Source organism: Lates calcarifer, linkage group LG17 (assembly GCF_001640805.2).
Source record: "Lates calcarifer isolate ASB-BC8 linkage group LG17, TLL_Latcal_v3, whole genome shotgun sequence".
NCBI lineage: Eukaryota > Metazoa > Chordata > Actinopteri > Centropomidae > Lates > Lates calcarifer.
The window spans coordinates 26743121-26767409 of NC_066849.1; the positions used below are offsets into that span (position 1 = coordinate 26743121).

The 24289-nt window shown below is 43.5% G+C and overlaps 1 protein-coding gene across 2 annotated transcripts in view; it reads right to left on the minus strand.

Annotated features, from left to right (window-relative positions):
* Positions 1-21293, minus strand: part of gorab (golgin, rab6-interacting) — a 30266-nt gene extending 8973 nt beyond the window's left edge. The window contains exons 1-3 of one of the 2 annotated variants that reach the window (XM_018676737.2): positions 21204-21293; positions 12594-12677; positions 2619-2838 (exon numbers count right to left, since the gene is read on the minus strand). The gene's annotated coding sequence lies outside the window, so the exon portion shown is untranslated. The remainder of the gene's footprint in view (positions 1-2618; positions 2839-12593; positions 12678-21203) is intronic. The other variant, XM_018676729.2, reaches the window with a different exon arrangement.
* Positions 21294-24289: the final 2996 nt, after the last annotated feature.

A 24289-nucleotide genomic window follows, 5' to 3' on the forward strand; every position in this document is an offset into this window, starting at 1 on the left:
GTAGGAATGAGCAGTACTGATAGGAGAGAGGGAGGTTAACATGATGACTGCACTCAGTTCAGAAGTTCAACATGTCAGATCTGTCGTCCAAGTGTGTCGAGGTGCATTTTCCAAAAACTGGAGAAAGTTCTTCCACTCGTCTCCACAGCGAGTGGACGTCAGTCTGAGGTTAGTTCACACATGACACATGACAAAAGGGACAGTAAGTTATGTTAAACCTTCAAACACCAACGTCGATACCTGTTATGCAACTTAGTTGCTCCAAGTTTCCCTCTAATCAATTAAAATATAAACTCTAGTCAACACATTAAGGTGTGAAACTTTCCTAGAAATAGAGCCAGAGCGAGTGAAGTGACCTGTCGCTCGGCCTGTTCACTGACACACGGAGCTAAACACTGAAACAATCTGATGTTTGCTCGCTCGTCCACATCATCATGTAAATGTACAGAGATGAGAGGAAGAAGGAGTCAGACAAACACCGTACAGCTATGATCTGTACACTCAGTACACTGGCTGTTTGAGGTGAATCAACACAGACTGCGTACAAACAGCATGGCAGTCAACTTCATGTGAATGTTCTACATCTCAGCGAGCAGAGAAGAGCTAAAAAGACCAACTGTGTCTGTCTACTTGTGATAATCATGATGTTACATAATAATTACCATTATACTGACAGGCGTGTCCCCATAATTCAGTCCCCACTCTGTAGCAGGAATGTGAATTTAGGAGATGAATTTGTTTGGAATAGAAGATTGACTACTCGTGGTGGTGGATGATTTAACACGTGCAGTAAGTGTGCACATCCCCTTTGCCCTCCCTGCAATCCATAAAGACACACGGCCCGTGGCGCTCAATCAAACAGGAAGCGCTGTGAAAAATAAACAGCCAATCGGAGGAGACGTGTATGGGAGAGTTGGAGGCTGAAAGAAATTGAGGATGATTAGGGGTCAGGCCATCGCCGTGGCTCTGAGCTGGAAGCTGGAGGAACTTCTAATTGCTGTTTAAAAAATCAGTATGCAGAGTCCACGCTGACCCCTCGGCCTTCTTCCCTCGTTCCGGCCACAGCGCCTCCTCCTCCCCCTCGGCTGCTGTTCTGAATTTGTTCTTTAATTTCCATCCCTGACCTCTCGTCCTGCCATCTGCAGCCAGTTTGCAGCGCTAAGCAGCGTCCTGACATCACACACGCTGTTTCCCTTTATCTCTCTCTCTTCACCCTCGGCGTCTGTCTCTCAGTTTCTCTGTGTATTTCTCCACCCTCCCTGTTTTCTCCAGTAAAGAAAGTGCTGTTTTGTTTTCTCTTCTGCCTCTCGGGGGTTCTGTTTTCTCCTTGTAGTCTTTCATCAGGATTCATAATGATGTTTTCAAGCGTTTGAACCCTGATTTCCCCTTAGGTAACTTTATTGTTAGAAAACCACTTCTCCACCAGTGTTTGACAATATAAAGCCTTTTCCTGACACATAACAGTGCTGGTCTTAATTTATCTGTTAGAGTTTATAATGGCTTTTTATTCAAACATAGGTCTCTGTTTAGTGGATGCTTGTTGTGGCTTTATTCAGACATGACAGGACTGTTACAATAAGAGGCTCATAACTTGCATAATATCTGGCACCTGATGCACACAGGAGCAGAGGAAGAGGACTGTTTCCTGTTCTCCCACAGGCTGCATCAGTGATAGATTTTAAAGCTTAATCTGCTGTTGAAGCCTTAATGACCAGAGGGACACTCGCCTCTGATTCTCACTCATCAGTTCCATTATTTACTGCTCTGTTGCTGTTTATACTGTCAGACACTGAATAAAGCAAAGAATTAAACCCTGTTTGCTCACATGTTGTATGTCGACTTTTTCTGAACATCCATCAATTGAAAATATGAGAGGGACGTTCTGGTCTGATGATTACTGGGCTGTTATAAAAAAGGCAGGAGAGGTGAAGATTGAGTGATACATTTACAGTGCAGTTATTAAGGTGAATGATGATGGGTTCTTTTCATGTAACCTGACAGTCAGTTCAGCCTTGTGCTGTGTTGAAAGTTTTACAGAAATGTCAGAGTTGGGACTCGGGTGCTCATTCGGACATGGCATCAACATGTTATGAGGGAAAATTCCTATGTTTGCGTCCAAAGGTAGAGGAGATGAGTTAAACAACATAACAACTCCATAAACGTATCAGTCTGACTGGAAACGATGACGTTGTAACTCACATTTAAACATTTTGCAAAAGGAAAATTTTGAATTAGTCTAAACAATTCAATTTATCACACTACAAATGTGTTGTGCTTTCTTTTCTGCATATTTAGCTGAGCTCTGGCTGACATGATGGTGTCGTTGGAGACTTTTATCTTGAATACGATTTAAAATCATTTCCTACAGATATCGTGGATTCATTCAGCTAAAGCTTACGGCTATCAGACCCAATGACTCTACCTAAGCTCCTCTGCCATCATTACCATTTCCTCCAGACTTGGCTCTCAGTCCATGTCTTGCCAACCTCATGCCAAGCCTTCTTAATGTTCTTGGAGAGTGTCCCTGGTCCATCTGAACAGAGGTCTGTGCTCCAGACTGTGAGGAGTCCCACCTGTAAGAAGGAGGAACAGGACCAAACAATGCCTCCCTGTCTCACCTGCCTCCCAGCTCTGTTTCCTCTGGCAGCCTGTTCGGTGTGCGGGTCCTTTTGTACGCTCTGGTGAACTCTTTGGACGGCGATCAGCCTCTCTACAGGCCCGTCAGTCTGACGTCCAGACATTCGGCCTCGTCCCGGGAGCCGAGCCCCGGCTGCAGCCTCGAGCAGCAGCGAGCAGGGCGGAAGGGTGAAAGTCAGCGATGGAGTGGGCCTGTCAGTTCTGTTGAGATAAAAAATAAAGACAGTTAGATAAGACAGATACTCAGACAGAGAGACAGGAGGGGAGGACGAGAACAAAAGGACATGAGGTAAGTACTAGAAGTGGAAAATAGGGTCGTGCATCAGAGCCGGCCTGAGGCATGCAGACCTCACATCCATCACAGAGCCTCCAAACAAACTGCCAATATGAACTGATCTGAGAGGAAATCTCTGACATTTTGGGAAATATGCCTGTTTGGTTCTTACTGAGCCAGATGAGAAGATGGACATCAGTTTAATCTCTGTGGGCTCTGACATCCATCCTAGTCTCATCCTGACTAAAATGTAAAAAACTGCCAACAACAACTGCAAACAAAACCCAGCTGATTCTTGGTTGGATTGCTAACTAGCATCTTAGCAAAAAGCAGAATCCAGACATTGGAGAAAGGGAAGAGCCCTCATGTATATAGTCAGGTTGATTATGGAGTGAGGTGCAGGTGGGGAGAGACCAGGTGACTGCAGAGCTGATCAGGGAAGTGGGAACAGGTGAGGGGATAAAAAATGAGACAGGAAATAACAAAACAACCAAAGAGTAGAGAGTAGGTTTGGTATCTGCCTGTGCAGAGACCAAAACCTAATCAGTGTAACCAGGGATCAAACAGTTCCAGCATGTAACTCCCTATAAAACCACAAGTTTTCCTACAGATTAAAAACACACACACACACATTTTTGAACATTGGAAAGAGCCATGCTAACAGTTTCCCCCTGCTTCTAGTCTTTATGCTAAGCTAGGCTAACCACATCCATTTTCCAGCATTTTATTTAACACACAGAGATGAGATTAATCTTCTATCTCACTCTCAGCAGGGAAGCCATTATGCAAATGTGTTATATTTCTACATGTGGACCTGCAGTTATGAAGTCCTGCACTGAGCCCCCGACAGGCCTGTGCCTTCCCTGAAATATCTGATAATGAAAATGACAGGGAGCTGGAGACACTTGCTGATACAGGCAGGTTATTGGCTGAACAGGGGTGTGTTTTGACTTTAGATTGACCCTGGCTGAACCTGACTAAACAGAGTCAGAGAGTTTGGGACTTTTTAAACAGGCAATCACATGTGATGACAACTGATTCATCAGGCCTCGAGCTTTGCCCAGAAATCCCCATAAAAAGACCTCGATCGAAGTCTCGTAGAAGCTCATTAGGAGGGAAAATGTGGTCTTGTACATCAGAGCTCAAATAAAGATACAGCTGTCTCCAGCATGGCCTCCAACAATTTGGCCGCTGAATCAGATTCTTAATCAAATTATTTTTAGCTATGGCACATTTAATCCGCTGTTGTTTTATTCATTAGCCGTTCCACGAATTTATTGTGGCTCTGGCGGCCTCGCTGTCTCTCATCTCAGCCATTTCCCAGAGTGTAACACACACACATCTGGTCCCAATCAAGGAGAGGGAGAGGGAGAGAATGCCTATTAGCAGTCTCTGGCATAGGTACACCGTGAACAGCAGTGCCCCATCTCCCCTGGAGTTTCTGGTAGTCCTGCGCTGTGGATAAGCCCTCGCTCAGCTCATTCGCCACGCCCTTATTACCTGATTTCATTACGAGGGGAACAAAATGAACAGGAGTTGTGAATTTGGGATTTTTTTCTGGCGGTGCTGGAGGTAAGGAGCCCCTGCTGAGAGCACAGTATAGAGATTTATGACGGAGAAATGCTGAGCCTCAGCTGAAGCTGCACTGCAGCGAGTTAATCACATTAAATCCAAATATGTGTCGTGTTTGTGGATATGCAAAGCAATAATGACTCATTGTTCCAAACAAAAAAAGCTGTAATAATTACTCTAATTTATGACCTTCCCTTGTTAGGCCTTTTTATGCTCTTCATAAACAATTACATAAAACTGATTTGATTATTTTCTAAATCTATTTTTATTAGGATCACTGGATTGGAGATAAAAACAATACAACTGTGGACTGAAACAAGAGGTCACACACTGTAAAGCGAGAGAACTCCTAATAGACAAATAGAAAGCATTCCTGTAAACAAGCTTTTATTAAAAGTAGCAGCCAGTTGGTAAAAGATCTCTGATGCTGCTTTGTCTTTGAAACATCTGTTGTGATTTGAAAATGTCTTAACTCGTTTTGATTTCTTATGCAGAGAATCAGCAGAGTGGAAGAGTTTTCAATAAGTGATTAAGAGACGTCACGAACTGAATCCAAAGAATGAAAGTTTTGATGGCGATGAACTCTCAAACCCCAACACCACCGTGACCAAAACCACCGTCACACACATAACTCATTCTCTAGGCACTAACCTTAACATAAACCAAATTTGAACCAAAGTGAGGAATGGACAAAAAAAATCTTCATATCCCAAAATATCCTCACTTTCCAAAAAACGTCCTCACATACCAAAATGTTTTTGCTTTCAAAAATGTCTTCACTCTTCTAAAAATGTCTGCAATTTTCAAAATATCTTTTCCATAAAAACAATCCTTACTTTCCCAAAAATGTCCCCCTTCAATCAAATCATCACCGAAATGTCCTCACTTCCTCAACCATTTCTCATTATGTCCCTGCTTTTCCAAAATGCTCTCTCATTGTCCTCATTTTTCAGATCTGGGGTTCCAGAAATGTCCTCACTTTACAACAGCTTTCTATAGTTACCTTTAAAATTTATTTCATTTCCAAAAATGTCCTCACGTTCCCAAAATGTCTTTCCTTTCAGAAGTGTCCTCACTTTTCAAAAATGTCCTTACCTCCCAAAAATGTCCAAAACAATGTCCTCACTTTGTCCTAACTTTCCACAACTGTGAATGTGGGAAAGATGGAAGTCGCATTGTACACAAGCCTGAGCCAAATGGATGTTAATTTAAATGCAGATAGACAGATTTACTTCTTCATGTGTCTCAGAAACATGAGGGGTGACTGATGAGTTATTGGCCTAAGATTGAAGCAGAGGCGTTCAACAGCTCTCGTTACATGTGCAGTTCAACTAATTAAAAATTGCAAGTCAACAGTGTCTGAGAAAATGGTCCACAGCAGAGATGATTATCACTGTCAAAATGGCGACCAATGAGCTCCTTCTTTATCTTGGAGGTGGTGAACAGGGCAGGTGTTGAGAGCTGACTTTAATCAAACCACAAAATTATTAATTAAATTATTATCAACTTCAAACTTGGCTCTGCAGAATCACTCATGAACAGTAACACTTGTCTACTTTTGCATAAGTAAAACACTGAAAGCATTTCTATTGTGTCTTTTAGCTTAGATGAAGAAAAACATCTTCCACCTCAGCTACTTGTACAACAAAACCAGCAAAGGGTATCTGAGGGGATGGTAAACTCAAGGGCTACAATTGTCACACACACACACACACACACACACACACACACACACACACACTGATCAAGATATCCTCCCACAAAAACACAGTTAATCAGATCCAGGGAACGAGTCGCCGAGCTTTTCCCCTCAGAAACCACCTCCATATTTTGTGGGCCTGATTCTAAACATCACGATGCTTTTCGCTCCGGGTGACAGATTCCTGAGCTGCATCATCAAACCACAACAGGCCAGCTGATACTGGAGGACTGGGAGCACGGTGGTCTGATACCATGGGAACCAGTCACAAAGATCAGAAACAGTCACACAAATTCATACTGGGACACGCAGAGACACGGATAAAAACAAACAGAACAAGGCACTTGGGTTTCTCACGTGTTGATATCATTGTAGATACACATCATACACAGTATGTCAAACACAAACTGCAAATATTAACACACACGTACAGTGAGAAAGGCTCAAACTGCACTCTGACGCACAGCATGTGTTATTACTTACAGACAGGTGTGCACATTCAGTAAATCCAACAGATAGAAAAATTTACTTTAGCAGGAACATGTGGACTTCACTGTTATGTTACTACAGAATATTAATATAAATTAATTCAAATATATTCTGATAGTTCCTGGTTTAAATGTGCAGTGCAGTACACAGATTCAAAATAGAGTGAAGCCATTGTGTTAAATTTCTAAATTAGTTTTTTGGAAGCTGAATAAGTGAGTTATTTGGTCAGCCAAATATTTAGTCAGTGATCAGAGGGAACACTGGAAGTAATGTCAGGATTATTCAGTTCCTGTGTATCTCAAGGTTTCTGCTAGGAGTAGACAACATGGATTAAATCCTGTTATTTTAAAAGGTATATATTCACATACAATTTGTTGAAAATCTGTGGGAAAAAAATATGGATGAAAGAAGAAACAAGATGTGACTAAATACCTTTAAAAATCAATGTATTTCTTCAACTGAAGTTAGCATGCTAACTTGCTAGCCACAGCTAATTCTGTAATACCACTTTGGACCTCCAGAGGCGATAGTGAGTCACTGTATTTTCCTGTTTGACGTAGCGCTGCCGAGAGGACGTATTGTAAACTTTTGTCTTGTAAAAAAGCAACAACGGCTGAAGCTGTTAGTGAGTAAACAGCTGTTTGTGCTAATGTTGGCTATGCAATAATAAAACTGTACCTATAGCAACTTTAACCCCAAAGAGGAATTGTTGCAAACTGCAGAGCAGCTGTTTGCTACTCAGATACATCTGAGATGTAAAGTGATCCTGATGTTCCTCAGTTATCATTTGAGAAAAAAATGACCTGATCTTTTCGTGTGAACAGCTTTAAACAGTCTCTGCTATCTTCACATGGAGCAGCAGTCGAGCACAACAGACAGGCGAGTAATTTGATTTCTGCCGTTTGTTTATCTAATTTGAGTTACAGTCTCATAAATGTATCTGCTGTCGCCACCGCAGCAGTTTTTCTTAACGCCCGTCTAAATTTATTCATGAAATGAGGCGTTTTAATCTGCGGCCAAGCTCTTTCATCAGCGCGTTTGTTGGTGTTGATCATTACTCAAAGAGCTTCTCTCCCCCTCTCTCTCTCTCTCTCTGTCTGTCTGTCTCTGTCTCTTGGTGACATGATTACCACTGCACCACATCAGAGCCACAGTCCTGTTATATGTCCCACATTTAACATAAACACGAGGGGTTGCTATGGGGAGGCTGGCAGGGCTGCCCGCTGGTGCCCACTTTCTTTCCTATCATTATCATTATCAGGCACCTCAAACGTTACACAAGACTCTGCTTTCCACCACAGCGCCCACCAGAGCTACACAACCCTTACTTATTATTTATGTCAATCAAATACTCCTGATACAAATCCAGTGGACCCAAAAATTCCTAAATGTCGAGCCGGTTCTGGTGTTATCTTGTCCCTTTGCCATAGTGGAGGAGTTGTAAACATGGCCTGATCTGACTCCATCGCCTCGCCTGCTTCTACTCATGAGGGTTCTGTCCATGCTAATGCAGATCCATTTAAAGATGTCTTTTATGTTTTATAACAGTTTTTTCCACACTTTACGTTTTCAGATTGTTTTCTTTATGTCCCAAACAACTGAAAAGCAGCTAAATCTCCTCTGCTTCCACCAGCATCTGGTACAAACATGGTCTGTTCCTCCTCTCGGCCTCTCAGCGGGATGAATCTTTGTTCTGTCTCCTCAGACTCCCTCTGTGATCTTTTATTTAGGTTTTCAGTGCAGCCAATCACACAATACAGGTGTTGTCAATAACGTCTAATATGCCTGTGGTTGACCTTCATACGTCAGCGATTTCAGAAAGCTCAGTTTCGCTCGTCCACACTGCGAGAAAAAGCCGCATTTAATTTGAGAGTTTCTGAAACAGTCCTCAGGCGTGATTAGCTAAATTTTGTTTTGTTTTTTCAAATGCAAAACAATCCATATGAGCATTTTGATCCAGTACCAAGTATTACCAGGGCCCCAGCCACCAGTGCCCACACTGATACTTTCTTTTTACTGTTAAACACATGCATGTTAAAATACAAAGCAGCTTTTAATGTAAATAACTAATGTTTACTGTGATAATTCTCTAAACTAACAAAGTCATCACTGCACGCATTCATGTGACATTAACTCAGCTGGACAAACTTATCACAGGAAACAAAAATCATGTTTCATAGAATTATAAACTTCATGGATGTACAGTATGGAGTTTCATCTTCCCACCTGTACCTGCAGCAACACGTCATCAATGCTTTTAAAAACAGTAAGTGGCTGGGAAAAGACTGACAAGGCTTAAAGAAACTAACACTCTGTTGGGAGGAGACGGAACATGAATCTTCTGGTGTCCATGCTGTGATGCAGGGATGTCACACTACTACTTATTTTGTTAGTTAAAGTAACAATAGAGTAGGTCAGTTAATCTGTTTCTGGCTCTGGCTGAAGCTTCACGTTGATTCAAGGCCAAAATGAAACAGAATCAGATGTGTTTTGACATTTATCTGCATTAGCGTGAACGTGGCCTAATTCATGTACTGTTACACCTTGTTCTCTTTTTACACCCTTGAACATTACTCTCTCTCTCTCTCCCTCTCTTTCAGCCTCTGTTCTCTCATCACACAGGTCCCCCGGAGCCCCATTAATAAGCATCTGTTTGTAATTACATCCCTGCAGCCACCAGTGACATAGAGGTGCCCTGGCACAGAATCACTGGCAGCCAGTGCCTCTGCCTTAATGTTAGTGCCCCCTCCCTACCCTCAGCACCCCACCACGCCAACCCCTGTGCCCAAAATAGTTTAATGAGGAGCCTTTTAATGCCTTTATTATGGCAGAAACTGGCACCATGTACCGAGGCCTAATGCCACACCGCCCCCACCTCAGCTTGCTAACTAACCGCCAGAGGTAATGCTGTGTGAGCGCCTTGCCCTCAGGACTGAGGAACATTTAAAGCCTGTGTTGCCATTTTGTTTTTAATATGCTAACCCGTAACCACGCACTCCAGCACGCACCTACCCCTGCATACATGCTGCTTGCACGCAAAAACGCATTCATGCACACACATACGTACACAGCTGTGCAATCAGGCATCCTCAGGGGCAGTGATTTACTACCCGGGACTATTTTATTAATTTAATTACACATTTACAATCATTCTTCTCAGAGGAAAACAGGGAGAAAAGTGCTGCCTGTGTGTTTTTTTGCGGAGGCAGCCAATCTTGTTTTATTTTATGGCCGAGAGAGAAAGATGTTGTTTTATTTTACGAGTGGCCTCAAGGTTTCCTTAATGTGTTAGAAACACAAAGGGTGTGTCCTGTAAAGCAGAGGTCTTTAATGCTCTTTTTGTTTGTTTGGTTTCTTCTCTTTAAATTTCCACCAGGCCGACGAGGGAAACAATCACTCACCGTAAAACAAATAGGGAAGCATTTTTTTTCTATTTCATTTTCTAAACCCGAGCTGTCTGTCAGAACAAAACTGGTGTACAGAGACAATGCCCGGCCTTCATACTCAACCCAGCAAGGATCTGCTTTTCGTTCCGCTGTGTCATTATTTCTTGAATTGCAGATCAAAATGGGCCATTAGTCTGTGTCAGACGGTTTCCCACATAACAAGAATTAAAATGAGTCGTCGTTAGTTTGGGTCACAGCAGGATGAGAAAGGAAATTTTCAAGTTTCCACCCTGAAGGGGAAAAAAATCTGTCACAACATCATCACTACACCAGGATGCTGCATGACAAACCATGAAACAATACAACCCAGGAGAGCTGTTTGCCAATGACAGCTTTAGGACAATTTCTAAAGTTTTGCATAAGGTTTTTTAAATGGAGTCGAGGCCCTGCTCTTGGCAATTCATTTGACAAAAACAAGTTCCATTTTCTTGACTTAAAATTTTCAGAAACACTACTTTGCTCCCTCAGAGCTTTGAACTTGTTCCTCATTTCCCCCAAATTGCCATTCCAAACCACTCAAGTCACATTAACGCATTGATATTTCAACTGGCTTTGACAGCTGAAAGTTGAAATTGTTGAAGAAGTTCAGACACAAAACTCTTAGAGTAAAAAAAAAGAGAAAAGTTTTAGTGAACTTGTGGTGTGCACTGCTTGTCCTGAAGGCGTTCTCTTTCCCCTGTGTTGTAATCTCCACCAAGGAACACACAGTACCAAATCTCAATACTCCACCAGGTCGTGACCTCGAGCTGAGACTCTAGTGGGCGTATCACGCCAATCATCTCATCACCTTTCTCTATAGGGGCCGGTCAGATACGCCGCCATTTGTATTCGCGGATCTGTCGTTAGCATGTGGCCGTCAGCTCTCAGGGAGGTTCGTCTGCGGTGGAAAACATCAGTCAGCCGCCAGCGTCTGACAGAGCTCATTACTCACGTTACCGGCTGACGATGGCAAGGAGCCTCGGCTTCAAGTCAAGACATCCAGCATCGCCTGTTATTTGGGCCCTTCAAGTGCCGGAGCAGAACACACACAGACAGGGCTAAACACAGCCAGCGTGGCCACCAGGAATGTGTTTTTGCCTTATTTCTGTTGACGTGTAAGAGCAGCGAGGGAGAAGCATCTGTCTTCGTTTTCCTTGAAACTCTATATATGCAGAACAAGCCTTAATGCTGTCATTACACGTACTGTCTTATTGCTGCAAATCAAACCCATGGTCGTGGAATTGGTAATAGATATGGCTGACAATCACTGTTTGTGTGTGTGTGTGGGTGGGTGTGCGCTGGCAAAAATGGAGACAGGGCATGTCTTATGCACACATGGCCAGGGTTACATTTAGAGTAAGGGTTCACTGACACCAGAGGAGCAGTGGAGGACCAGGGGGAGTGAACACAGTGAGCAACAAGTGGACACATGGACAGATCAGATAAGCACTAGGCCGACCAGAGGAGGCACTTGATCCATCTGATGGGGCGCTTGAGTGGCATGGGAAGACCACAGACCATGCCCAGTGGGTTAGACTACATGGGTACCTGAGGGGCCTCTGGGCCACTGAGCAGTGCCCCCTTAAGTGTGACATTAGACCAAAAGAATGAAGCAAACCCACGTCTCTCATGGCAAATGAGCTGTGCTCCCCTTAACACACACACATGCAGACACAGAAGGCACACACAAGTTCTCCATGATTGAAGTGATTATTACTCTAAACTACGACACCTGTTAACATTCACGTCTGTTACTGTGCGTGAGCATGGCCTGAATTATGGTGAAAAGAAACAATTTCCCGCCTCTGCCGCCGAGCTTTGTACAACAAGTTGACTAACCTCTGGCCCGCAGAAGGCAGATTATTACAAGAATTTAGCTTAATGAAAACAGACGCACACACACACACATTAAGCCATCACAGGAAGAATGACTTGCAACAGAGATTACAGCATCCTCCGTGAGTCAAATGTGTGATATGCTTTATGAGGACGAGGGAAAACAAAAACACATGGATCCACTTTGATTTTATAAATGGAGGATCTGTTGGCTTAGCAGCATCCAAGGTCGTGACACACACACACACACACACACTGAACCCATAATCAGATCAGAATCCCATTTGTGCCATAAAATATTTATGATTGCACACACAGACATTTTTTATCCAGTATGAGAAAGTGTACATTAGTATGTGTCTGTGTGTGTGTGTGTGTGTGTGTGTGTTTTGGGAGGGGGAGGGTTCCAAATTAAACTATAATTGAAAACAAATCCACATAGTAGTTTTTTGAGCTATAATGAGGTTAAGTCACTATTTGCCTCTTCCACTCCGTCAGTCAGGGTGAGGAATCATGTGAGACAGAGACATGCGAGTCGCTGCCCTGCGACTTGGCTGCCTCGCCGTCATGGGAGAATAAAGCCAGCATCACACCTCATCCATCCAACTGCTGGACCACTGCCACACACACACACACACACACACACACTCTACACACTTACCAAGAAGGAGTGCACACTCACACAGGGCTGGACCAAGACACTCTGGGGCCCTGACAAGGCTCCGATATGCCACCCCGTCCAAATCTGCAAATGTGCACACACAGAATGACAATACGTCACTGTTCTGCTGTTGTTCTTAAGGAAAGTGCACAGTGAAAGAAAAAACAGAAACACAGAGAATTATAACATTAAGACTGTGATTGTTGATTTTGTTGTGGCACCACAGTGTCATCAGTTCCTAAACTGTGGCATAGCTTCTAGTACACATTAAACTTGTCGAGTTATAAATCCCAATTTTTTTATAGTGCTCCCAAATTCCCAAATTAGTCATAACAAACCCAAATTTGTTATTTATTATAATCCCACACTTTGTTATAGGGTGTCCCAGTAGCCGCGTGGTCAGAGCACATACCACACAAAGTCCTGGTTCGATTCCTCGCTGCCCAGACTGTTTACTGCCTGTCAGCCCCTTACTCTCTTTCCACACATTCACCGTCTCTCTCCATTAATAAATAAACATTTACCATAGAACACAACATCCCAAGATTTAGAAGTGCACATCTCAAATGTGGTATTCATTATATCTCTAAATATGTTGCAGTAATTCCAAAATAACAGCAAACACAAATGAGTTATAGTACTTTATGATATAAAGACTGCATTTCTCAAAATACGGAAGACAACAAATCTCAAAATATGATGTTATAAATTTGCTTTATCAAAGCAGGGAAGGTATCTTTAAAAGTGTGTGCACATTTGTGATTTCATTGGGGCCCCGGGAGGCCGAGGGGCCCTGAGCAGCAGCTTTGGACTTTTTTCCCTTAGGCCGACTCATGTAAATGCGTGTGTACAGTGCCTCCATCTATCATTACACACTAACTTGTACAACCCATGATTAGTGCACCTGAAGAGATTGAGTGGTCTGTGTGTGTGTGTGTGTGTGCATTGCGTGTTAGTTGGAATAAAAACCCAGCAGAGTGGTAATACATCACACTGGCAGGAGTTTTTTCCTCACCATCTCGTCTGTGGTGAAGGATCCTCCACTCTGTGATATTAAACCCCGGCGCGGTGCATCATCATGAGAAACCTACAATGTCTGGCAACTTCGCAAAGCACAGCAATGCCCTCTTATTTTAACCGAACAAAAGCTTTGAGCTGTCAAAAAGCACCCATCTGGAGCCAAAGAGAGAGGCTTCATTGTTCTCCCTCCCTCCACCTCTCCTCCACGACCCCATCTTCCTGTTGTGCTGGCTTGGCGGCGAGAAGGGGATTTTTATTTTGGTTTCTCTGCTGGAGGTCAAAGTTCCCTGGGATGTGGAATCAGAGGAGACGTTGCCATGTTTCCCCTCCCTCATTTTTCAACCCTTCCCAGCAGCCCCTCTGGGACAGAGAGCAGCGCATTTCATCTTCCATGAGAAACGGCAGCGAGCTGCACTGCTGAGGCGGCGCAGAGTTTAGCGATCACACGGCATGCAGAGGTCTGTGCCGGCACGCAATCCCACGTACGATGCCTACGCAAGCATGAGAGCACATGTGCTGCTACAGATGATTTCACAAACACACCCACACACTTAGATATTGCTCAACGCTCACTGTTATTTATTTACTATGTGAGTGTTGTTTGTTTAGTTTTAGCCATCAGTTATAGTCACTTAATCATCTGCCTCAGTTCAAGTCCATAGTGATAAACTCTGACACACAGATCAGGAGCATTACTGACTGCATCAGTAGGTGGTGTTTCTTATAGCTCACCTTATTTTTAATCTTTAATTAGTGGTTTAAATGTGACTGGTGATGTACTGTGGGTGTCAACATCCCTTCAATTAAGCTGCTGTGTAAAATGTTATCATAACCAATAAGAATAATGGCTACAACTACCAAAAAAGACCTAACTTTAAAATAACAAAATGTTTCTTTAAGTCTGTGGGTGTGAGAGATGGAGCTCTTTAGGGGCCCAGGCCAATTACATCATTATCTTAACCAAGTTGACTGAGGAGAGGCCTTGAGACCTTTTTCTCCAAACACAATCAGACGGACATTCATCACCACTAAAGGCCTTTTTCTTTCCTCCTTCCATCTCTTTTTTTTTTCACTCTTTCCTCTTGACTCACAGCGGACATGTTTTCATGACACACCTCCACGTGATGCCAGGTAAGCATCTGACACAGCGATGACTGCGCCGCAGATGTGTCCATCAGCGGCGGCAGCGGCAGCAGAAGCCGCAGCGTGCCTGTGTTTCTGGCCAATAGACAGACAGCAGAGATGACTCTCCCTTGTTGCGCAGCAGAATGATGAGTCATTAAGTGTTTTTAGGAGGCCTTTTTAGATGTCTGCTTCCCTCCCCGCCCTCCCGCCTGCCCGGTTCAGCCCGGCTGTTCATTGCAAATTAGGGGGGTTTAATATTTTCCGTGCACTGTGTCCAGGACATTTACAGTTGGCGTCAGGGTACGCTGTTGGTCTGAGGGGAGGCACTTTGAAGTGTTTGCGGTTTCGCCACATCTGCAGGCAAGATGTGCATACGGGGCTGGGGGTTAGGGGGGTGGAGGGAGGAGGCGGTTCAGAGGGAGAGGTGGAGAGTTTCTGTCGGTGCTCCTAATGTCATGTGACAATGAACAACATCCCTTAACTCTTTCCCAGGATCGCTCGGTCGATTCGAGCAGCCCGTGGCGGTGCGGTCGATAATTTCTCATTTCTCATAGGGAAATGTGTGCAGCGTGCATGTTTTCTATCCAGAACCAAATGTGGCAGGCATCATGTGTTTGTGTACACACACAAACAGCAATCCTGTCCACAGGAAGAGGAGGATCATGAGGCTGAGCTGAAAGAGGGACTTTCCCAACATGTGCTTTTTATGTTGTCAGGGAGGTGTCTCTGCTGTAATGTTGATAAATGCCCCACATTACTCCAGCGTTTAGGCTCCAAACAAGAACACTGGCTGAGTTGTTTAAATGCCTGTTTGTACAGCTTTGCAGAATCATTATTTTCACTTTGTTTTGCACTTTCTAAATATAGACAAAAAGCTATAAAAAGAGAGTCCAAATGAACATCATGGCTTTAAAACTCCAACCACAGGGCAGGAGCGAAGCCAGGGTGGTGCCCAATTAAACCCTATCTCAGTACCCGTTAAACCTCTCGTCAGACGTCGGTCGTCTCCGTCTGCTCCTCTTCTTCGATGCCAAAGCTTCACCCTGTAAGCCGCCAAAGCAAAGTGCAGCGTCTATACAGAATTAAGCCCCCGCCACAGGGACATCGATTTAATCATCAGTTTATGGAGCTGGATTTCGCTGAGCCCATAGTTGCCGCACCCACAAGTATTTTCACATTTCATTAGCTCGTGGGCTTTGCCAGGGTGGTGGCGGAGGCAGAGGGAGGCGGCAGTGAGCTGGTGTTGATCCCAGCATTGGAATTTTGACTTCTTTATTTTCCACACTTTTATTCCCGCCATATTCCTCTCCCTCCCATGCTCCCAGACGCCGGCACTGCCATTTGCAACCATTATTAAAGTCATATTTCACAGCTTAGTTCATAAAATCGCCCAACTTGCTTCAAATTAGTAGGATTGCTCTCCTGCCCTCCACCTCCTCCTCCCCCTCCTGTTCCCCCCAGCTCCTCCTGCAGCAGACATCAGAGAGAAATGATGGGTTAGTGGTGGATTTCCCAAAGTTTCTGCCATCGAGCTGCGAGCTGCCATCTCAGGTCAGGATCACTCGGCTCACATCAGGTTCAGGTTTAAGTCTTGGCTCCTGTACACATGGCAGTGAATTTCCTCACACCATAAATACTGTGATGATTGAGACTGTAAGTGTGACAGAGTCTCACTGTTCAGGCCTCCAGTACATCTTCTGCACTGCATCATTTCTAGGAAATATGTTCAGCTGACTATCACACAGCCCAGTGATTCTCTGTGTAACAATACACACTCATTAAGCGCTTTATCAGGAACACCTGTGCACCTGCTCATTCCTGCAGTTATCCAATCAGCCAATCACGAGGCAGCTGGTTCACTCTCAGCAGTCTGATGAGCAGGGAGCAGTTTTTACCTACCTGCTCAGGTGGTAGAGACACAGCTAAAAGACAGGGACTACTGGACTTGACTAAATGAATGCTAATGTTGCTCAGTGTCTCTTGGCACCATCACTATGTCATTTCAGGTCTATTCTGTGTTTCCAACTTGTTGCGCTGCTGCTGCCCCCCCAGAAAGACTCTGCAGCTTTATGGTAAGACTCATCATCAATGAATTAGGTGCAGCTGCAGAGGAAATGTGCCATGTCAGCCAATCTTCAGGCTCAGCAAAATCTTTTTTCTGGGTCATGTTTTTAATTAGACTGTGTACTTCTTCCATGTTTTATACTAAGTCTGTATTTATTACATGTTACATTGCATTGTTTTTCTGCTTTTTATACACTTAACCTGTTTATTACTGTGAAGCACCTTGTGGTGTCTGCTCCTCAGAGGTGCTACATGAATGAACTTTCTCATACTTATTAAATCCAGTGGGTTTTTACGAGTCTCCCTTACATTCCCTTTTCAAACAGCGCTGGAATTTTTCTTCAATTCTCTCATATGTGAAACTGAACAAACAAACAAATAAACCTTCTGTGACTGTTCTGAGAAAGAAAGGTATTTCCTCTCCACATCAATCCAAACATCAAATATGCTGACTGAAACACTTTGATGCTTGTTTTTACTCGATCATTTGCTTCACAATTAGCATCACTCATCATCTCAGTTTTACCCAAATTACTTCTAACTGTCCTCCTGCCCTGGAACAGTCGGTCTATATAAGAGGCAAATTACTATTAGGTTTGACTAAAAATGTCGCCCATGTGAGTCCAATAAATTTCCCCCTCACATCTTAACCGCCGGGGTGTTTCAATGTTCCCCTTGTATACAAGCCCAGGAACACGACTGAACAATGTCTCCCTCCATCATAAACTCCTTTAGTGTGGTCTTAAAAGTTCACATCCTGTTTTCCTCAAAATGCAAACACCCTGCTTGAGGTTGAGGAGCTTTGAGTGGCTTCAGACCAGGAGAGGAAAAAAAAAACACACACACACACACACAAGAAGCTTAAAGATGCTGCTGCTCTTTCCTGTGTGGGAGGAAGAGAGTGAGGAGTCATTTCAGACTGAAAGAGGCGTTCACTGTCTCTTCCCCTGTCTCACTGCTCATGTAATTGAAGCATTAGGTACATCCAGACTGGCTTCCACAGAAAAACGACACTGGTGCTTGTCCAAACGTCTGAGGCAACCTACGCGTCTCATAAGAGAAGACAGAAGTGTGACATAGTTCTGCTAAACCTCTTAAACATTTGACATGGGAGACTGCTGCATGTGTCCAGTTTCCTAATTCCTAACCTCTACAGTGATTTCCTACAAACATGACCACAGTCTTTCCCTAAGCTTAAGAAAGCAGTTATTTTAACCATGACGATGATGGTTGAAACTTTTTACCCTAAACCATCATCTTTCCCCAAACCAAACCAAGTAGTTTGTGTTGCCTAACAGTAACCAAATGTCTCAGAGCACAAAACACTCATAAGAATAATTTTTCTAATGGCTATTAACAACGTGTCTGGAAGTCACCAGCAACTCTAAAGAACAATACTTTACATGACTCCAGGAGAGCTGCAGCTGCATGAAGGTGTCAGCACAGTAACAGTGGGAGGCATCAGGTTATAATGACCAACTCCTGAAAAGAATACCTGGCTCTTTAGCTGCCAGCTAGTCTGTCTGTTGTTGGCTGCACTGCAGGCAATGTACAGTGGGTTTATCTGAACATCTGCCTGCTGCAGCTGGAAACACTGAGACTGAACCTGTCAGAAAATGTGCTGCAAAACTAGGATCTGAAAGAGGCTTCTGGTTCTCTGTCACTGTGAGCGACCCCTTTCACATTGCATGTAATTATTTTTTTCATTGTTGATATAAAAATTTGATTGGTGGAGCTTTAATAAAGTGGTTTGCCTTATGATAACCATATCTTATTATACTGTAGTTGTAATGCTGGCATATTGTTGCAATAATTGCTTTTAAAATTGGCAGTAAACATTCAGAATCCTCCAATTACAGCAGTTGGCAAGTGGGCTGCATGCTCTCACTGTATAAAGCACATTCACACACATTCACACACACACCAGGCTCCACAAAATGAAATTGAATAATAAACTGTTGGCATCAAACCGCAACTTATTATGAAGGCCGAACCCCCACCGGCAGAAATGAGCTCTGCCTCCCAAGATCAAGAGACAGGAAATACCTGCCGCTGAAGGGCCGACTCTCTCAGGTCCCAGCAGATTTACTGGAGCAGCTAATGGCTCCAGCAGCGGGGCCTGTTTCTCTGCCCTCCTTCTCATGAATACATCACATCACACTCACAACTAGGCCAAACACACACAGCCACGCACACATACACATGCACACACAGATTTCACATGCTCAGTGAGCACTCTGATCTTTTCTTCTGAATACCACCATGGAAAAAAAGTACTGCAATGCAAATATAGTTCTGTAAAAACTGTAAAGTAAAGGAAAAGAGATCAAGAAATGCAGTGGTTCCCAAGCTTTGTGGCTTTCAACACCTTAAAGTAAAAACTACATGTGATCCCTCATCACAGTTTAAGACCTTAGGTGAGTCACTCACCTGTGACCACAGACCTGACCAGGTAAACGCATCCAGTATTTCATTTCAAGAAAGAAAACAAAAGTCTGCGAAATTCAAAGCCTGAGGCTGGAAAGGCTAAACATAAAAGTGGAACACTTATTTTGAGGAAGGAAAGACGGACAGAGAGGAGGACAAATAAGACAAAGAATAACCAGAGGTGATGAATGGAGAGGAAGAAAGCAATAACGACTGAAGGGAGTAAAAGTGAAGAAATGAAATTGGAGGATGTAAAAGTGCATACTGTGAAGAAGAGAAGAGTTTAGTTTAGTTACCAGATAAACAACTTAGGTCTCCACCACCGAAGATTTCCATTTAGATCAGCTGAGAAAAAAATGAAGGAAAACAATGGGAATGGAAGGACAGAGGGAAGTTACAAAAAAGGCAAAGTAGAGGATAAAGGGAAGGAGGGGAAGGATGGAAAGTAAGACAGAACGAAAGATGGAAAAAGAAAGGAGAGGGACAGAAAGAGTGGGTAAACAAATAAGGAAAGTCGTAGAAAGATGAGCAGAAATAAACAAAGAAGGAAGACCTGAAAGCAGTAAAGAAAGCAAAAGGAATAAGGAGGGAAGGAGGCAAATAAACATGATGCTAGTGATGTGTGAAATGTAAAGTAACACTAAACAAGTTTCCCAAAGTGAAAATACTCAGGTAAACTTTAACTCAGGACAAATGTACAGTCTCCACCTCTAATGCTCAGTCATTCAACATACACACACACATTTGACACACACACTTGACTCCCCAAAGACACACAACATGCTCCAAACCTCTGCCTCGCCTGGCTCTCTGCTCTGAGTCACGTAGGAAAAAAAGATTTAATCATGGGAGTAAATTGGCTCGGTGGAAAAATGATTCGTCGGGGCATAATGTGCATGTGCGAGCCATTTCGACTCATTACGCCGTGATCTGAAAGGTTATGGAATTGAAACCAGCATGAGGGACGGAGCTTCCAAGGGCACCGAGAGCGCCGGGCCCCGAGAGCGGCTCCACATGTTGTCAGACAACACACTACCACGTCAACATGGAGGGTGGGAGCGGCGGCATGAATTGTGGGTAAATCTAATTGGGTGGCTCAGCTCTCAAACCTCACTGAGAGCAATGAAATTAGGTGTTTGTTGTAGCAAATTACCCTGAATTAATGTATACACTCGCTCTTACCACACACACACACACACACACACAGATGCCATCATCTGTGGAGTTTGCTTCCAGCTGTGATATGCTGCTGTTTGTTGTCAGGAGTATTTGTATACAGGAGAACACACACCACAAAAATATGTGGACACCAGGGATGTAGCCAGGACAAAACTTTAACTACAGCCCAGACACAGCAGAGCAGGTTCACTTATTAACTGTACATATGCACTTTTTCACTTTCTCCAAGAATATTTGAAACTGACATGTAACTTCCTGCATTCTGGTGAATTTTAATGCATGTGAATCACAGTCTAGGATCATAATTTCTGGGGAAAAGTTACAGTAAATAAGTAAATAAAATAAGTGACTATAAAATAACCTGACTTTAATTGTTTATCTACATCAATTTGATTCATTTTGTCCCACATGAACCATAAGGAAAAGTAGCCTTACTGGTTTCATCCCTAAACGAGTTTCTTGTCAGTAAGTCCACGGAGCAACATCAGAAATCATCTGTATTAATTAACCACACACACTGCAGGCAACCTGTTGTGACAACTTTAGTACTGTTAGCTAGCCAGCTAACACACAGAGGGTGCTGTTCCGGGACCTCGTGCTAGCAAGCCAAGCTAACTAGCTAGCCAACATTAGACTGCATTAGCTAAGGCTAGCTAATTAGCTAGCTAGCCTGATAACACATGACACTGGGAGGCGCTGCTGGTTCAACAGACATTTGAACGTGGTAAATATGACATGATATTTTGGTTTTCGACAAACAGGACACTCGTTCGTAGAGATTAAAATGTTACTTACTCTTCGTAGGTTCTCGGTCTCGACCGTCAGATGTGACAGAAACACGGTCGCTCGTCACTGAAAAACGGGCTCTGATTGGCTGAAGTTCGATGCGACCGTTGGGCTCATCTCAACAGGTGGATTTCTAACGATGTCCAAACACACGCACAGTCACACACGTTTAATGCGACATGGCAGCCTGAGAGGGTAAAATACTGAGGTCCAGGTCCAGGTCCAGGTCCAGGCCTCATGGACACTCAAACAGTCCACCTCTATGTGGTTGTTGAAGATGTGACTGTGACACTCTGGGAGTTCATGTGCAGCTGCAGGAGTCTCCTCTCCTGATCTGACCCTCATCAGCAGGATGATGCTTTTCCAGAACTGGAAAATAAATTAGTTTTATGATGTGACAACATTGAGTTAAGGTTTGGTTAGATTTAGGCACAAAAACAACTTGGTGAGGAGTTAGAGGAAGATCATGGTGTGGGTTAAAATTACCACTTCGTTTGGTTTGGGAACCTCCATCATCATGGTTACAGTAATAACCACGTGGTTAAGGACAGGCAATGATCACGGTCATAACTTAAAGAAGGCCGCTGACTGTCAGTTGGAAACAGGAACCTTTAGCACCAGCACAGGGTATAATGAGCCCCATACTGTATGTAGGAAGGCTGAAGGTATGGGTGATGGATGTCAGGGTGGTGGATGGACATGTTGCACGTCATCATAGGCATGATCATTATTGATTATTTGTTCTTAACACAATCTTTCCCAAACCTTAACAGTGCTGTACCATTAGGAAAACTGACTTTAGAACCAGGACCAGAAGTACCAGAAGTTGTACGGTGTTGAGTGTTGACTTTAGTTTCCTACTTCAGTTTTCTTCCACATCATCAGTTTTCTGTTAGTCAGGGGAAAGAAATGTGAGAAAAAGCACCGTTCTTGAAACTCTCTGAAACGACAAACAACTGCACTTTCAAACAAAAGAATTGTTGTTGTACAAAACTGTTGAGTTTGTGTTTTGTGATATATTTGGAAAACAGACAGAAATACACACATACAGAGCACACTGCAGAAAAGTTACAGCAGTCTTTCACAGTGTATAGGCCTCTGTCTGCACATATAGCCAAGAACACACTGACCCTGCATTGCTCCATCACAGTCACAGTGAATCACACACACACACACACACACACACACCAGCTTCACGCCAGCTCCAGATGGGAATAAATTCCTTTTTTTGTTGTTGTGAGCAATGCTTTCCGTCAAATGCTGCTCAGCAGGAAGGTCATTTTTGGGAAGAGAAATGATTCCTTCTTTGTGGTGCTCAGTTTCTTTTCCAGTGGGCAGTTTTTGTGATCTCGGGGTGTTCTGGGCTGAAGTTAAAACCTCCTGTACGAGCTTTAAGGCAGTCAGGATATCAACATTTGTCATCGTTTGTTTGGCTCAGAGATTAAACCTTTACAGTCAGCAGCACCTGATCCAGGCTCCAAACCCACATTGCTGGATGAAATATTACATGTTCAGCGCTGGGCCTATAAAAGGCCTGTGTAACTAATCCCTGCCCTCTGAGCTGAGGAGAACTGAGTGGGGCAAAAAGAAAAAAAAAAAAAACCCTCAGACCCTCGACAGCATGCTGGGAGAGTTAAACCCCGGATGGGCAGCCAAAGAAAAAGCAGCCCAAAAATCATCAGGTCTATTTTTTTTCAGTGACATGATTTACTATGAGAACTGGAGATGAAGAGAAAGCACATTCCTCTGGTCTGAATTCTCCCAGGGAATGGAGGTTAGCCTTACTCCTCTCTCTGTCTCGTTGGAACCATCCCGGCTCCAGAGACTGACTGACTGACTGAGGTTTCTGTCGACTGTAGATTCCACAAAGACTCGGTCTGTTTGGGATGAAAGCTCGAGCTGTCTGAGCTGATGCCTCTGCTCTGGAAAATGACCCCTCTGGTGCTTCCTTGGGGTGTTTACTATCTTCACATGAGGGCGGAAGCTATAGCGTAACCACCACTGCGTCTTTCCAACAAGCCTACGAATAAAAGTCTAAAAGGCTAAAGCCCCGTTAGCAGCCCCAAGAGGCTGAGGTCTTCACTGCACCCCACAAAATGAAAGGACTGAAAGCAACAATGACATGACAGTTTGGTTATTTTGAAGCTTTATCCATATGTTTCTCTAAGTTAGCATTTTTTCTGTCTCGTGTAGTAAATTTCAGGCCTAATCTCCTTTCAGACACACACACATTACAATCCACATATGAATATCCACATCAAACTTCATGCTAATCAGCCGTGAGGTCATGAAATACTGTCACAGACCAAAGTGTTGGTCAAGAGGAAAATGTGACCGGGTTGCCATCCTACACAAAAAGGTCAGGGGTCACCAAAGTTACTGAGAATCATCGGCTGGTGGGTGATAAATATTCACACCAAATACCATGAGATTATGGCCAGTGGTTGTCAGGATGTCTTACTCTGGACGGAGGCGTTGAAAGTTCAGAACAGCTATAAACGCTTTTGTCCTCTGTTCAGTTCAGTTCAATTTTATTTCTATAGCACAGAAGTTATTCTATATTCTAATATTTACAAAGAGAGACCCAACAATGGTCCAGCTAGCTGGAAAAATAATGGACAAGGTTCAAGGTAGCTGCTTAATTTGCTAGCCAGCAAGCTAGCTGGTTTGGTGCTACTCTTTTAGCCTAAGTGATAACACAGTCAAGATACAGCTATACATATGCTTTCCATTACTTTTAATAATTTGTTCAAACGGGAACCATAACAGAACAATGCATAGATAAACCGTCAATAAGTTTGACTAAGAGAGTGGCTGAATGTTCAGTGTTCCACCTAACTACAGTTTCACCAATTCGATTTCAGTTGGGGACCTGCTGCACAATGGATCCCAACACTCTTTCTTGTCAGTCTGTCACCAGTTGGCAGTTTTGGAGATTCCAAGGAAACCAGACAAAGTGTATGTGTCTTAATCAACCAGCCATTAGAGGAGCGTCATCCCATATTTTGAAATTGTGGATGCTCTGGCTCCAAGGTGAGTTTCTCCCAGGAGTGTTTTGCATATAAAGGTGATCACAGTTGCCCTCGCTACATCCT